The 16,078-nt window shown below is 40.7% G+C and overlaps 1 protein-coding gene across 3 annotated transcripts in view; it reads right to left on the bottom strand.

Annotated features, from left to right (window-relative positions):
- Nucleotides 1-16,078, bottom strand: part of ZFPM2 (zinc finger protein, FOG family member 2) — a 1,273,567-nt gene that overhangs the window by 396,637 nt on the left and 860,852 nt on the right. The gene's annotated exons all lie outside the window — the stretch shown is intronic.

Raw genomic sequence — 16,078 nt, 5'->3', positions numbered from 1 at the left:
GCAAATGAATGGACTGATTAAGAGCCACACTGGATACCACCTTGGGCATGAAGGAAGGACTGGTTCTGAGGGACACCCTGTCCGTATGAAAGATGATGAAAGGCTCCACTGCCATAAAGGCCTGTAATTCAGATACCCTTCTTGCAGAAGTGATTGCTAAAAGGAAAGCTGTTTTACAGGAAAGGAATTTTAAATCTGGAGTAGCAGCTGGCTTGAAAGGAGGAAGAGTGAGTTTCTCCAAGACAAAGTTAAGGTCCCAAGCTGAAGTTGTAGCTCTCCTGGGTGGCCTTAAAGTTTTGGCCCCTCTGAGGAACTGCTTGAGCAGTGGGTGAGAGAAGAGGGGAGGCTCTGTGCTGTAATGAGCTGAAATGGCTGAGGCATGGATTTTGATGGAGGAAAAGGACAAGCCCTTATGAAGCATATCTGTCAAATATTGTAGAATCTGAGGTAAATTGGGCACTGCTGCGCTCATCCCTTGAGACTGAATCCAGGCACAAAATCTTTTCCATTTTGCAGCATAAGATTTACTAGTACTAGGCCTCCTTGCCTCTAAAATGATATCCATCACTGATTTACTGAGGGATGGTAAAGGAGAGATTAGGTAATTAGCCAGGCTGCTAGGGTCAGGGTTTGCAGCTGAGGGTGCAGAATCTTGTTCTCCTGCTGAGACAACAGGGAAGGAGTCTGAGGCAGGTGCCATGGAGCCAATTGTGACACACTGCACAAGAGGGGGTACCAGTGTGTGCATGGTCAGTTTGGTGCAATTAAAATCGTCTTTGGCTTGTCCTGTTTGATCTTTAGTAGTACCTTAGAGAGCAGAGGCAGAGGAGGAAAGGCATAAACTGATAGGTTTTTCCAGCTGAAGGATAGAGCATCCACTTTCCAAGATAGCTTGTTGGGAATGCTTGTGCAAAATTTGTCCAATTGATGGTTCTGGGGGGAGGCAAACAGGTCTATATCTGGGCTTCCCCACTTTTTTGCCAACATATTGAAAATCCTCGGTTCCAGTTTCCACTCATATGGGTCCATGAGGATTCTGCTTAGTCCGTCTGCCAGTGTATTTAGCTTTCCTGGCAGGAATTGAGCTTGTAGATTCACTTGTTAGCTCAAGGCTGTGTTCCTTAATGCCATGGCTATTCTGCACGGGGGGGGGGGGGTAAGAATGTGTATCCCCCCTGCTTGTTTATGTACCATATGACAGTGGTGTTGTCCATCTTTATCATTAGTTGTCCTGGAAGAATGTGGTCCTTGAAGGCTGTCAGAGCATTCTGTACAGTTAACATTTCCTTTTGATTTATATGCAGGTGCATTTGACTTGGGTTCCATTTGCCCTGAATGCACTTCCCTGCCAGGTGAGCCCCCCATGCATAGTCTGATGCATCTGTTGTTAAGGTTTGGGTGTCGGGGGGGGGGGTAGTGTGAATGGTAGTCCCCTGTTTTGGTGGCAGGCCTCTGCCCACCAAAGGAACTCTAGGCATAGGCAAGGTATGATAGGAATCATTGCTTCTAGATCCTGTGAATATTGACACAATAGGCTTTTGAGATACCATTGTAGTTTCCTCATATGCAGCCTTGCATATGGAATTAGAAGAATGCAGGAGGCCATGAACCCCAAGGCTTGCAGTATTTGCCTTGCAGATAGCTGGGTTTTTGTGGCCACTTGTTTGAAGTAGGTTGTCAAATGAATCTGTTTCTCTGGCGTGAGGAAAGCCATCTGGGAAGTTGTATTCAAGCTTGCTCCCAGGAATATAATTTGTTGGCAGGGTACCAGGTGTGATTTCTTTTCGTTTATGGTGTGGGCAGACAAGTCAGCACCCTTTGAACAAAGGCCAGATGATTCAAAAGTATGTCCTGGCTTTCTTCCTGAATTAGACAATCATCCAGGTATGGGCATATTTGAATATTTCTTTGCCTGCAAAATGCAATGACTGGAGCTAGGCACTTTGTGAATACCCTGGGCACAGTAGATAATCCAAAGGGCAGTGCAGAGAACTGATAGTGCATGTATCCTGCTTTGAAGCAAAGGTATCTTCTGCAAGACTCCCTGATACGGATGTGCAGGTATGCTTCTTTTAACTCTAGTGTTGCCAACCATGCATCCTTGCCTAGCATAGGTAGCAGCTGGTGAAGAGTCAGCATTTTGAATTTTGGAATCACCAGAAAGGTGTTTAGAGTAGAAAGGTCCATGATAGGACACCATGTATTGCCTTTTCTGGGTACCAGGAATAGTCTCGAATACAAACATTGTCCCTTTTCCTCTTCTGGTACCAACTGAATAGCCCCCATGCTTAAGAGAGAGAGAACTTGATTTTGGGCCTCTGCTCACTGATTTTTGGGGTAGATCTGGCCACCCGCTTGGCATTGGTAACGCGTGGAAGTGAAATCTGTATCCTTGGGACACTATATTTAAAACCCATTTGTCTTGGGTAATGAGTTTCCAGTTTTTGGCCTGCAGACCAATCTTTCCACCTAAAGGAGCATTCAGTTGGGAAGTGCTTGGAAGTTTTAAAAGCAAGTAATTGAGACAGTTTTCCATAGGGTGGAGTCTTACTACTCCCAGATTTGGGTGCGGAAATCCCTCACTGCTTAGTCTTGTGTGTCCCCTGGGACTGAAATCTGGGGTTTCTGCTGTGTCTGGGTTTGGCTTGAGAAGACCTGGAAGGGGCTGGAAAGGACCAATTCTTAGAGGGCCAATGCCTACTAAATCTAGGAGGCTGAACTTGCAAGAAATCTTTAACAGTTTGCATAGATTTAGCTTTATCTTCCATCTTTTTAAGAACTTCCTCAGCTTTGTTGCCAAACAGGCGGTCCTGATTTAAGGGAGCATCCAACAGTTTAGCTTTAACATGATCAGGCAAAAATTGCTCCTTAAGCCAAGCATGCCTTCTGAGCACAGACCCAGTAACAGCAGCCGTGCAAGAGGCCTCTAATGAATCAAATCCACATTGAAAAGTATGTTTACCAACCTGTTCAGCAGAATGCATTAAATGCTGTAATTCTTTATTTTCAGCACAGTCAGGAATCAACATCATTTTCTGTTTAAGCAACCCAATAACATGTTGTTGATACTTTAGCATATGAAACTGGCAGTTTAAAGCCCTAATGGCCAAGGTTGCAGAAGAGTAAACCTTCTTACCCCATCTATCCAGCGCCCTGGAGTCTGAATCAGAAGGGGTAGGACTTTTAGCAGTAAATTCCGAAATGGCATCATCAACAATGTCTAGCACAGGAGGTATTGCTAAAAACTTATGCTGAGGTAGGAGTAAGAAATCCCTAAGCCTCTGTTTTTGAATCAGAAAAATCCTGGCTTTCCCAGTGGAAATGCTCCCTTAGAGTATGTAAGATTTCACCAAAAGAAAAATCCTCTGGAGGGGGAGCAGAGGGAATAGAGTCCTCTGCATCAGAATCCTCATACATAGATAAGGGCAAATCCAGATCATCAGAAGAATCAGAAAAATCAGAAAAATCTGAATCCTGGTAAGAAGATTCACAAACAACTTCAGTCCTAGGAATCTTAGAAGGGGGAGGCTGGCTTTCCCTGCTTAATGTTATAAGATCTTCAGCCATTCTTATCATTTGTTTTTTAGGCATAGTGGCCTGAGCATGCGGCCTGGGCATCGGTTTCTTAGGCATGGTTCAAGATTTAGGCCTAAATGAAGAAGGAGGCATTGGTTTAATATGCAAGTCCATAGGCCTGAATACACCCTCAGAAGCCGGTGCCTGCACAGCAGCTCCGGACCCATCCAAGGTAGAGACATCTGCAGGTTCCACAGTTAAAGCATCTTGCGGCATACTAGACTCCGAATGGATATCAGTAGAGACCTATGAATCAGAAGTAGCAGGTATCAGGGGCTGTGAAAGCGCCTTACTGAGTACCGGCGAACTGGCGACTGGCTTAGGAGAAACGTCGTCGGCAGCTTTGGACCTAGGTGGCCTGTCTTTGTCTTTATCTTTGTGTTTTTTCGGAATCCCGATAGTTGGATGGCTAACCGACAACATTTCTGGATAATTAAACTGAGGACCAAAATATTTAGAGACGAAAATATAGCGACGATGGATAGCGCACTGATTAAATAAAGCACAAAACCGACAGCAAGATACATCGTGGTCAGGGCCCAGGCAAGGAATACAGTATGAATGAAAATGTTTGTGAGGTATTTGCTTTCCACAAGTAATGCAATTATTAACTTTTACTGACATCAGTAAGGAGCAAGAAAAAGTTTCCCCAATGTGGTACTTAGCTTTAGTTGAAGACTTCGGTTCTGAAACTCAAAAACAAAAGTTTCAGGAGTCGGCTGACCGGCACTTGCGAACTGCTTCTGCTTCGGGCACTGCACGGCAAGAAAGACTGATGTAATGGTGTAGGCTGCATGTTTTATACCCCTGATGACCTGACATCATGGAAGAAGAGACAGCATCCGATGCAGGACCCAAAACTTTGTTAATCAGGCCGACTGAGGGCTACTGCATACAGATAACCCAAATGTAATGACTGCAACAGTGAAACACTGAGAACATCATTAGGATTAAGATTAGGGTTTGCATACCTTAGTAAGATGGGCATGAGAGAAGGTCTATTATGTAATTAAATGGCCTGTAAGCTGATCTGAAGTAATCCTATGAGGTGAAATACTTTTACTTTCAAAAAGAAAAGGATACCGGAAACAAAATATGCATTTGTCTTTTACTGTACAAGGATTACAGAGGAGAGCAACAGACACCTGTTCCACAGGAGTTATAAAAGTGGGAGCTTATTATCCAGCAAGGGCCAGTTCAACACCATTATGCAGATAGTACTCATGCAATGGCCTGTCTGGGAGACTTAGAAAGAGCCAGGATTTAATCTAGGGTGAGGCGTGAGTACCAGAAAAGCTAGAAAAGACAACAGACTTAGAGAAAGATAATATTAATTAAGGCCACAGACTCAAGCAATGAAGGCTTGTAAAGTCAGTACAAATGAATTGCTGAACTTTATGACTTATTTAAGTTGAAAATTATCCTGTGTTTGAAAGCATTTAAAAATTACTAAACGTGTATCGATGTTGCAAGCTTATTTTAATGAAACCATAGTTTAATTAATAAATGTGACCCTTGTGCATACTATAAAAGTTAAAATGTGTAAACATGTTTTTTGCTTGAAGATGAAGATAACGGAAGGTTAAAAATGCAAACTATTTGATGGAAATTCCTAACATGTTGCTTGGTATGCCCTGAGTAAGCACAGTCATAATCAAATATAGGGGCAATTCTGTTGGGGGCTATTTCTTTTGCAAACTAACATGAACTTAAATTGCAGAGTGAGCAATAAGTGAAGAATATACTCTATGACATGATAAGGTTGGGAAAACCTTTGCTTACAATAGTTGTTGAGAGTAACATGCTCAATCTGCAGTTAAATGACTGGGTGTGGTAGTTCTGTGCCACCATGAAAGTCCTTCTATGCTTAGACACCGAACTGTGTGGTTGGATTCAGTAAAGTTTGCTGAAGTGAGCTGCAGACAGAGCAGCATGCCGAAGGAAGACTTCAGCTCACCTGCTACGGATGCAATTTCAGAAGACTCAAAGGCAGTCTGAGTACTTAGATAGTCAGTGTAGGATAATTAGGGATTCCGTACATGCCAGTCTGATTCCAAAACACATTGCATGCTCACAATGCAAGTTAGATGTGATAAACTGCCACACCAACTCCGTTTCTGAAATCCTCAGCATATGCTTTATGGACCCTAATCAATCAAAGTGAAAACTATGGATTTCAATGAAATCTGTAGCAAATGAACAAAAAATATATAAAAATGCAACCTGCTGTTAAGGGCTGCAGTGACACAAGCCATAAATGGGGCTGTGGCTGTGCACCTTAGAAGGCAATCACCTAGACTAAGAGCAAGGCTACAACTAAACCATTTGTCACTAGCAAATAACTGACAGATGCCAGTCAGACAGACAACTGTTGCACACAGTCTGCAACATGTATGTCCCACACATATCTGTGTCTGCAACATGTATGTCCCACACATATCTGTGCAGAACCTGTGAGGAAACCCCATCCCCTTTGAAGCCAAAGTGTGTCTCAGCATGGGTGTATTTGCATCTGGGACATTCTAGAGACACAAGAGGAATGCTGTGGGAGTGTCACCGACAACAGCCAGCTATATCCTGGCAAAATTCCTGGAAGAAATATGCAACAGCAAGGTGGATTCTTACATACAGTTTCCTACACTTACCATCTTCCCCTATTGAGCGGACAACTGTAATGCATACGTTTTACAGTATCACAAACGTCCCCCATCTACTCAGTGCAATAGATTATGTCTAATAGCAGACGGATTCATAAACATAAAGGGCTGACCACCCATCAACTGTCAAGTTATGTGTGCAGCACATGGCAGCATAACAAACATCAAGGCAACACACCCTGGAAGTGTCCATGATGCTGCCATTTGGAGGGAAAGTAGACTGAGGGCTACATTCCAGCAAGGTGAAATACCTGAGGGACTGCTACTGGATAATTTCAGGGGCACAGATGGCTAGGATGCAATATAAGGATACTCCTCTCAACAATATCCATTCTGACCGAATGCGTTTTCACTCCCCACAACAGATGACTGTGATTATCCACTTGAGCTATAGCAAATAAGACCGTACTGTGCACCATCCAACCCTGCACAGGAGGCCTGCAATAGAGTACACGCAACAACCAGAAAGTGTTTGATACATTCAGATGTTAGCACACATCAGAGGTTGCACTGAAATACACACCTGAGAAGGCAGCACAGACGATAATGGTGTGTGCAATGCTACACACTGTGCTTACTAGAGAACATGGCAGTCTTACAGCTGCAGGTGTGGGTGAGCTACACCGAGAACCCCAGATGTCAAAACATGACATCTTACATTTATCAGAGGAGGAGCAGGAGCATGTAGGGGACAGAAGACACAGCTTTAGGCAATATAGGGGGCTACCACAAGAGCATGCCCAGGCACAATGGCAGCATCTGACCCACATCTTTGAAACCTGAGAAGCCACATGTACCTGAATGCACAGATTAAACACTGATGTTTAGGTGTTGCCACACCACAGCAGCACAGATGCATCTAATGGCAATAACCCACTAGATGTACACATTGAGAATCAGACATAACACCATAAATATAATATATTACAATATGAACATATGCAACTGTGTTACAACTGGGACATACCTCTCAACTGTACAGATTTTCGCAGAATATCCAGATTTTTGCACCATATTTTTGGTCTATTTCTAATAAAATTGTTGTTTTGTGGCAAATCACTGGCATAATATTGAGGGTTGAAGTAAAAAAAATAATTAGAGACGTTTGAGTTTCAGACTTCACATCCTTGAGAAAATTCATTCTAATGCAAAACTTGTTATTCTATTAACTTTCTAAGATTGTAAGAGCAATATTTAAACATTGTCCCTATTTGGGGGCCTTTGTCCCCCCACTATTTATGGCTTTGTCCAGATTTCTTGGTCTAAGAGATTGAGAGGTATAAACAGGGATTATCTCAGGACACAACTGACACAGGTATGCATACAGATTCAGATTATTGTATCACTGTATGGAAAACATTAAGCGGCATACATCAGTGCTACACATTCCTACATCTACAATATAATAACATGAAAGAAGAGAAACCACACAGGACATGATGCTAAATGTTTAATAGCTACACAAAAATAAATCATGGTAAAGTGGTAATTCAACAATATGAGCCAGCTATGTTTATGGCACTATTACACACACTCTAATACAGTCTAGGTTGACCTCACTGATGTCTCACACCACAGTCCACTCTGCCCCAACCGTGTACTTATACATGTTGCCCTACTTGCTCCACGGAGGAGATTGATGAGATGACTGTACCATGGTGAGGTGAGGGAGCATGACTGTGATTTGAAGCCTTTGTTGTGACAGGTGGGACCACAGCAGATGAGCCAGCCATGGAACTCTGTGCAGGCTGCACCACAGGCACTGATACTTGATGGCCAATGGTGGTTCTGCAGACAGGTGGGCTGCTCTCTCCATGCTGCAGTCTGCTGAGCAAAGTCAGGAATACAGAAATCTGCTGGTAGTACAACACTGTTGTAGTACCATACAGGCCAGGGTTCCTACCAGCTGAGCCACAGCTAGCAGACTCTCATTCTGAGCCGCCAATATAACCATTATCTCTCTGTGTCTGTGCTCTTGTCCTTCATGCATCACATGTAGCTGGTGTGCCACATAATCTGTGGCATGTGCAAGTGTACGCACATCTGACTGACGCCATTGCTTTGGTGAGCATTCATTTCCTTGCAGCAGGAGACAGGCACCTTCCATACCTCTCAATTGTACAGGTTTTCACAGAATGTCCAGATTTTTGTCTCATAATTTTGTTAAAGACTGAAGTTAGAAAATAATGACAGATGTGTTTCAGACTTTATATCCTTCAGAAAATTCATGCTAATACAAAACCTGTTATGCTATCAACTTTCTAAGTTTGTAAGATCAATATTTAAAACTGTCCCTATTTTTGGTCCTTTGTCCCACTTTTATTAATGGCTTTGTCCAATTTTCTTCTGCTAAGAGGTTGAGAGGTATGCTTCTGACACCTGGCCATGCACAACATCTGCTCACCTACATCTACCATGACATCCTGTTTCAGGTGCTGGGAAGAATTGACATCAGCAGCAGTCTTATCTGGAGTCTGTCATTCAGTGACCTCACATTGTTCAACATCCAATGTGCCATCATCCTCTGAATGGCTAGACAAGTTGACCTCCACATCTGAGGCAGCTGCAGCAACATCACTGTCAACATCTTGTATGGACTCTCCCAACACATCAAGGTCCTGTGTGACAGGGCCATAATACCATGCTGAGTGACATCTGAAACCACATCATGATCGCTGGATGGGCTAATAGATGTTACAGATAGCTGATGTGCTACAAGATACAAAGACAGAGACCAGGACAATGTGCTTACATCATATGATGCACAGCATCAAAGACATATGACATAGATATCTCACTGCAATGTTACAAATAATAATGATTTTACATGAGGTCTGCTGTATGTATGTATGTTTCATGGAATCTATATACATGGAGTACATAATTTGGTTACAAGGCCAACATAAATTACATATGTAAGAAATACAAAAAAAAAAAAAACACACCTGGCAACCCCTCATGGGAGATGGTGCTGTTGAATTAGGTTAACTATTGTAGGAAAAAAATAGCATTAGAGATCACATCCCTGTGACTATTAACCAAGTGACCACATTTAAAATAAACAAAATGTCTGACATACACATACCACTCATATGTGCAGTTGATGAATTTGATGCAGTCTGGCCTAGGAATGGGAAGAAGGACACAGTATTAATGGAGGACAACAACAGAAATAACAGCAATGACAGGTATGAAATATAGTTAATAGCATGCCACTGACAAACTCCTAATGTTGAAAGGTCATAGGTTGTACTGTGGATCCTGCAGCGGGAAAGTAAAGAGAAAGACAACACAGTCATGTCTTTAGCAAAACCAATACTGACAGCAACACATATAGAACACAGTAAAAGGGGCTGCAGATATGCATGTGATGGACATGGCAACTGTACACCAGGTGGGCCTGTGTTAACAAATATTGACATAAATGTTATGCCTGACATGTGTGCTACACATTGATGCAAGCTGTGACAATTCCGTTATTACATAGCTGGTCTGTCTGAACTTGAACATGTATGGCTTGGGCCTCACTGGATGTACCTGTAGTGCACAATGTTAGGGAAATAGCAATATGACAGCAAATGGCAGTGCCATGAAATGATATCGAGGCATTAACAGGTAGTGGTTACAGTAACAGTATGGAGACACTCACCTGCCACTTCCTCGCTTAGTCTGGAATTAGATGGACCTGTGAATATTAATGCAAATGGCATTACACATTTTGTTTGGACTGCTCTGTCTATACTTTAGTTGCATGAATACATATCATTAGACTTACGTTCATCATCTTCAGCCCTTGTGAAAGTGTGCACATGGCCCAACGCTGCTGCTTTAAATAAAAAAAAACAATACATGAATATGCATGCTACAGCTATATGCAGTGATTGTCTCTACATCCAGTCATGTAATGGAAGGAAAGACATACATGTTTGACCTGAAACTCCAACTTCAATCCCATCTTGGGTATGTGTTGCTCCCGTCTTGCTGTATGCAGTGAGGCCAGAAATATTGTGATGTCATCAAGGGGTAATGGTGTGGCATCTCTCAGTCTGTCGTAACATATCACTCTGTTGGCTGCATGAAGGATAATGTCTAAGCAGCATCATCTACAGGCATCATGGGATCAGTTGTGGCCTCCAACTGCATTTACCATGTTGGTGAGTTCAGTCCAGAACTCATGTCTCCAGCCTGTATCACTAGAATGGCCAAGGAGTCTCTGTCTATGTTGCCAGGATGCATCAATTATGATTTCATTTTCCCTCGGGGAGATGTTGTCACTCCTAGTATGGTTAGTAGTCTGAAAGGCTACTGTGGACATGGTATGTCAACATAAACAGTATGCATTCCTGTGCAATGCAAATGTTTGTATAGCACTGTCTGTGACAAACACCAACATGACATACAAAAAGTAATGACAATGCCTACATATATAACATATGTAAAATCAACATAACTTTAGAATGCACGAGTGGGACTAAAACCCCTCACACTACATACATGTTGAATAGTGGTTCAAAATAACAGCATCATGCCACAAGAGTCTACATGCATTTCACATGACAATGCTACAAGTAACAATTGAACAACTTATGGAAAGCATTGGAAAACCTCAGGATGCATAGGCAGGCCACAGACAGTATGGACTCAGTATATTGGAGAAATATCTGTAACAGAAACAGCACATGTTTTTAACAGTTTTGTTAGGAAACATGAATTAAGAAATATTCGTAATATCAGCATAACATAGTGCATAAGGATAGTGTCAAAATCCATAGGTTTCCATAGTTATACCACAGAAAGCAAGGAATTACCAGTAAGAATTTATGACAATCCATAAATCTGCCATTATATATACTGTTAATATTTGCAATGCAAATCTCTCTATACAACTGTATATGGGACTGGAATCAATTATTTAAAATAGTAACACCTGTATGCATAAATTTCAAACAAACATCACTCCAGTAACTTACAACAATTTCTGTTAAACATAATATTTTGAGTTAATATTGATTTAAACAAGGTACCTTTAGAAATGACTGACTTGAGCAGATCTCATAATCACCAAACCAGAAATGCTATGGCATATACCAGCAATGTATCTCTCTCACTCTTGAATCACAGAATCAAAGTGTACCTAATGTGCACCTAACTTTAAGTACCATTTGCACCATACATGATTAATGAGGTTTGTTAAACTTCAAGTTTTTGGAATCTCATTTAAGCACCTCCACTTAAACTGGCTTCATGTGCCTTAACACCCATATGTACTGCATAAACACCCAATAGGTATGGGACTATGGATACAGTCCCATGTGTGGCACGTGCCTATTACCTGCCAAAGATCTGATAACATGACATCAGTTCTACTTTCAAATATTGATTTTGATACATTTACAGATCAAACCATTGCTAACCATAAACTGAGTGGCACCTCAGTGGGCATTTCTCTGTGTTTGGATTTTTCACTGATTTTTCCATTTGTGGATCATGAGAGCTACTCCAATGAGGCTGAGACATGTCCATGCACCCACCTAGATTGACAAGGAGATGACCCAGATGTTGACTGTGTTCACCGATTGGAGCAGTGAATGAGAGCCAGACCCAGGAAGTTTGCCATGACAGACATAAGGAGCCAGATCACAAAGGAGCAATGAAGACGTACAGGGATCTTCCACATTGGAGTGCAAATTTACCACTGGTATAATGTCATGCATCTGAGGGCCATGAAGGAGCTTCGAAGGAGAGTGGCTGAGGTGCAGAAGCAGCCCATAGTTCTCTACAGTATGCGTCACTATACTACACATACCTGAGCATTCCTATGGAATTTAGAGATATATCTTTCTGATATATATCAAGATAGGTTTTATATAACCATTAAGTAGGTGATGTGACATAGTTCATGGGAATAATTAAGTGGAAGTGGTAACTGCTGTCCTTGTAATTGTGGGTTTAATTCCCATGCTGCTAATATATTTAGTAATGTTGAAAATATCTGTAATTATTACCTTTGTAGATGTACGTACATTTTGCAACATCTAATCACATCATTTCACATAGCCACTGTCCTCGTGCATCACCAACATCTATAGTGCCTAGGCCGTGGATGACTGCGAATATCATCATTTTCTGTTATAGTACCACAGCATCACCTACTGCACAATTATAAGTTGGAATAAAAACTCATACAAAACTTGAATTCATTCATCCTAATAAAGTAAACAGTCACATTTATTTAAGACAAAAAGGAATGTGTGTCTGATTGCTTACAGTATGCTATCATTAATGTGCTAACAGCTATTTCTTTGCAATAAATTCCTGATAATTGTTTGCAGTTTCCATATTTATCCATTCTCCACAGGAATTCTTATAAACACCTGCAGTACCTCTCTGATAAAATGCAATTCCTGCTGTCTATTACCTTGTCCTACAAGGTAGCCAACCAGCATGTCTGGATTTTGGCATGTTGTGGGTTCCAATCCACAGAGGGGAACATATCTGTAATTGTTATCTTGGTTTACTTCACCCACAGCATTTCTTTGGAGAAGCATATTCTAATAAGTGATATTAATAGCTAGGCTGTATATGTTTATGAATAACTGAGTTATGAATAAGTGAATTCGTTGTCAAATTCCTGTGAATATGCCCGTAATCCGTAATGCTCTGCTAACATCAGCTTTCTAGCAACAGGGTTTGTAAAGCAGTACCTGTTTGTTTAATAAGTACATGTGCTGGCTGTTAGCTTGGCTTTTGAAAAAAAGAGGCCACTATGCTTACATTTTTGAATACTGTGGGTTCCAATCCACATACAGGGAAACATACCTATTATTGTTATCTTGATTTACTTCTCCCATAGCATTTCTTTAGAGAAGCATATTTCAATAATTAATATTATCGGATATTTTGAGTATGGTTACAAATAATTTGGTTATCTGTCAAATTCCTATGAACATATTTGTAATCCATAATGGTCTGTTAACATCACCTTTTTAACAGCAGGGTCAGTAAAGCTTGCTACAGACTATTATATGTCTGACCAATGCTTGTGTTAATATTGAATGCTGCTATCAAGTTCTACTTTATCATTAAATATTGCATTCATTTCAAGAACACCATCATCCTCATCTATGAGGGAGTGGGGTGGGCAGACTTACATTTGAAATGGAGAATGGGAAAGATGCATTTGCTTAGTGATGTGCACTTTGTCAAAGAATATCATGTTCCTCACACATACCTTACTGTATCCCTATGCACAATAATGTGTACGGTTCTGTTCACACAAGTTCTGTGATACATGACACTGTTTCAATGTCTGAGGAATGAATGATTTACATTACTGTTAACATTTCTGAACACAGTGTTGATGAATGAAGTTTTTCAAACTGTTTACCTAGACATGCACAGGTTCATACTTTGAAATCCTAATCCAGGATCCATATTAGTAGGCCATTCTCCATCCAGGTGATGTTATACAACCACATCATTTCACTGCAATCAGAACATGTATTTTCAATGAAGATGGATTAGCTAGGCAGATACCTATCAAGAGTTGAGTTTTGATCTACAATGTAGTTGCATGTTTTAATCTTATGTCCTCCAATTTGTGCTCAAAGATCTTAAAGCCTGCATATAACACTGAAAAATGCGTATGGGGATTATCTAACATTCTTCATGAATAAATTGTATTGAAACTGATCTGAGCCACATATATCACTGTTATTTGAGGAATGCATTATTCAAAATTTCTCTTTTCTGTTTTCAGGTGAGAAAGATTGGACCAGGAACTGAACTCTGTGAATTGAGTGAATGCACAGGCTTGAAGAACAGAGGAGAGTGAGAGGTAAATTGATTACTTTTTCTTTTTTATAAAATGAAATGCATCTCATCCCATTTACAGGTCTGCATTTTTCACAATAACATGTATACTGATTAAAATGCAGGAATATCCATCATGCATCAGTAAGGTAAGTGAGATTAAAACAGTGATTTAAATCCAAAATGTTGAAACATCATGGAGAATTAAGCCACTATTTCAGCACACAGATTCTGAATTATACTACACAACCTGAATAACAGGTTGGTACATCTTTCACACATATATGTTTCAATGGTATGTGTGCTTTCTATTTAATAATCTAGAGTTTGCAGCTTGCCTATTTACAGACAAGAATAGTTGTCTTCTGTGTCAGTGTTTGTATTGCTCTTTCCAGTCTGTGTGGCAAGTCCTTCAATTCAAAGCTGTTATTGCATCTGACTACAATTCCTTAGTTGGTTTTCTTAAAAGACAGTGATAGCCTATGTTTACTGACACGTGTGCAGATGGACATTTCTTTGCTGCAGTTTATAATCAGCAAGAATTATCATGATGTGTACATTTTACAAGCTACTGATTGGTATTCATTTTAGGTAGATAATGCATACATTTGTACACATATAATACCCTTAATAAAACATATATTACATTGCCATATGTTACAAGCTGTGGTGACTGAACATATAACACATTTGTTACAGCTGTATTCATTATATCGGTGTGTGTTCAGCCAATTATCACGCTGCCTAGCTCAGATGTTTGTCATATGGCTTGACTATTATCCACCATATTGTCATATGACTTTCTCCTCAATTTAACAATGACACTTGGTGGCATTTTATATAAATAATTATATGCAGACAGCAAAATGTCTAGATTTGAACATTTATACATTTTTATAACACTAATGGCCTGAGTGTGTGTCTCTAAACCTATACAGGTTTTCACTAAAGAATACTGACATCCAGTTTATGATTGGACATTGAGCACCTTTAAGTTACCTGTGTCCATAACGGATGTGTGCCAGTCCTTGTGTACATTCTCATTACTTTCACATTAAGTTCTGCTATGCTCTTCATGGGAATGTTCTGTGTGGTAGACATTTGCTTTTCTTTTCTGTTGTGCTTTACAATTAATTTTATACAAGAGTATGAGACCCATGGACATTCTCCTCTCAGATAATAATGATGAGTGCATGCCAAGCCAGTGCCAGAGTCTTCCAATGATGATGGTGATGATGACGATGATGAAGAAGAAGCTGGACTTGCCTGTGACCCAGCCATCATGCCTGCAGCCCAGAGGAGATGAAGGCATGACTTTAATTGAGATGATTATCAGGAGGAAATCTGGGAGGTTATGACCGATGTGTTCCAAACATGGATGAGGGACATGATGGGAACATTCTTTCAGGATATGGCAAAGGCTATGTGTGATTCTTTCATGGAGATAGCTCATGAGGTCATTCAGGAGTCTCATCCCCATCAGCCTGCTCCTTCTAGTCCATAAGTATTTTCTGTGTGCTACACTTGTGTTATACTGTCAACATGCCGATTGCCATGTAATTAATTGGACTGTACATGCACCCTTGTGCATACATACCATGCGGTTGTCATGCTTATTTGTTGTCATGACATTTACTTCTGTTTCAATGTGTGCATGACACACATTAACCCATTACACTTTCCTCCCACATTCAGCTGCCTATGCACTGTGGTGTTAACCTGCAAGCTAGTGCTGCAAAATGTAGCCTGTAAACATGTGTTTTTTACTGGAGTAAATGACAGACAACATATGTTACCCATAATCCATTACTATGGATTACTATTATTATGGCTTGGAATTGGGTATCACCATGTCATGTATGTGTAAAAGAAGAACATGTGTTTTGGATAACAATTGTCATGATGTCTTACTGTCATGATATGGTGTATGGCATGGGTTGTCAATACTGCTGCCATGTGGGAATCATATACAGGGATATGTGGTCCTCATTTTTTACTGCATCAAATAGCAATGTGGCAGTAATTTGTACATA

The sequence above is a fragment of the Protopterus annectens genome, chromosome 3.part0 (genome assembly GCF_019279795.1).
Source record: "Protopterus annectens isolate FY-2018-M chromosome 3.part0, PAN1.0, whole genome shotgun sequence".
Classification (NCBI taxonomy): domain Eukaryota; kingdom Metazoa; phylum Chordata; order Ceratodontiformes; family Protopteridae; genus Protopterus; species Protopterus annectens.
This window is presented reverse-complemented; position numbering and strand designations above follow the sequence as displayed.